The sequence below is a fragment of the Topomyia yanbarensis genome, unplaced genomic scaffold (assembly GCF_030247195.1).
Source record: "Topomyia yanbarensis strain Yona2022 unplaced genomic scaffold, ASM3024719v1 HiC_scaffold_88, whole genome shotgun sequence".
NCBI classification, from domain to species: domain Eukaryota; kingdom Metazoa; phylum Arthropoda; class Insecta; order Diptera; family Culicidae; genus Topomyia; species Topomyia yanbarensis.
This window is the reverse complement of record NW_026684135.1, coordinates 105,468-107,160: the sequence shown is the minus strand read 5'-3', so window position 1 is coordinate 107,160 and position 1,693 is coordinate 105,468. Positions and strand designations below refer to the sequence as shown.

The 1,693-nt window shown below is 34.1% G+C and overlaps 1 long non-coding RNA gene across 1 annotated transcript; it reads right to left on the bottom strand.

Annotated features, from left to right (window-relative positions):
* Nucleotides 1-529: 529 nt before the first annotated feature.
* On the bottom strand, nt 530-1,426 carry LOC131696190 (uncharacterized). The gene is made up of 3 exons (XR_009306737.1): nt 1,340-1,426; nt 1,123-1,280; nt 530-1,061 (listed from the first exon to the last, which is right to left on the bottom strand). It is a non-coding gene; the product is annotated as an uncharacterized LOC131696190 (long non-coding RNA).
* Nucleotides 1,427-1,693: the final 267 nt, after the last annotated feature.

The following is a 1,693-nucleotide window of genomic DNA, read 5'->3' as shown; positions in this document are numbered from 1 at the left end:
TCTCGCGTGTTTTTTGAAAAGGGCCAATAAGCATACTGTCAAAATTCACTTTGAGAGGAAATTCTGGACAAACCATTAATCGCCGGGTATAAATCAGAACAGACGAAAGAGAAAAGTTTTCTCTTTCATAAAATGTTAACATCCATTCTCGGCAAGCTACGGTTTGTCCGGAATTTTCTCTCAAAGTGAATTTTGACAGCATGCTTATTGGCCGTTTACAAAAAAGACGCGAGATATGTTGAAACCATACACAAATGCTGCTAAATATATCTAATACAATTATAAGAAGCTTCATGGCTTTATTGTAACCAGGAACATTAAGAAAACCAAGAGAGAGATTTTGAAGACATTGAACAATCCATATTTACGATAAGCGACTGCATGTATCGAAAGTACACCGCTGATTACATTACTGGCCTTTTCTGTGCCAGAATCGTTGGATTTGCGAATATTGTATACAATTTGCCAGACTAAAGAGATCAGCGGATACTCAGCCACGTTGAAACTTACGCCATTGCGGATAAACTAGCTCGGGTGCACTTGAATATATCTTCAACAATGTCAAAACACAAACTATTTAGGAAGGATGTTTCTAAAAGATCAGATGCTGCAGCGAACACAATCGTGGTACTAAGAATACTCGGAGGAGAAAGCGATACTTTACACTACAAACGAAATTCTGAAAAAATCCTCGTTTGATCCTAATTAGAATCAGTTGTGTCACTGGGGCCATATACTAGCGGCAGTCAGCTGCCGGCTGGACTTGTGGGTGACAGTTCCGCAGATAGAAGAAGTTCTGTCGCATTGTAATAACAAAAATACTCGCCTTGTCTGCTACTAGTTGGTCGAATCACAACAGAGCCTGCTTTTTGAATTGTGATTCTGTTGTGGATTTCTCATTATGCAGTAATCTATTGTTTTACGAATCTTCCTCCGGGTGGTGGAGGACGAGGTGGTTAATCGATTATTTGATTCATGTCCGGATCCATTTGGTGCTCTATCACCGCTTTGGGATTCGCCAAGAGAAAATTAGCTTATCCAGTGCCGAATATTTCTACATTCTATTTTTAAGAAAAAAAATATATTAATATAAAGCGCAAGTTAACATCAAATCGTTTTTACCTTCAAATATTTCCAATTCAAGTTGTTTAATACACAAATATGTGAGCAGATCACTTTGTTTTGAATAGACGCCAGCTTGATAGTTATACATCGAAGAATGAACAGATCAAAATGAATTAGAGCGAGTACGTGATTTTCACGTAACAGTGACGGGGTAACTGCAATGAAGGTAACGTGCGCTTCATTTCATATTTATTAATAATCCGATGATTGTTACCTTTGTCAGGTAAACTGAAGCGAAAAAGTATTTTCTTGGATTTACGTGATGTTTCACGTAGCATTAACGTGTGAATTATTTTGAGTGTATATATATATATATATATATATATATATATATATATATATATATATATATATATATATATATATATATATATATATATATATATATATATATATATATATATATATATATATATATATATATATATATATATATATATATATATATATATATATATATATATATATATATATATATATATACCTCATTGAAGTGAAACCCAGTGAGCAAATTTTCTGGCAGAGACGGCTCTGCTAGATTTCTGTAAGTCTTAGTTTGGCAGCCCTG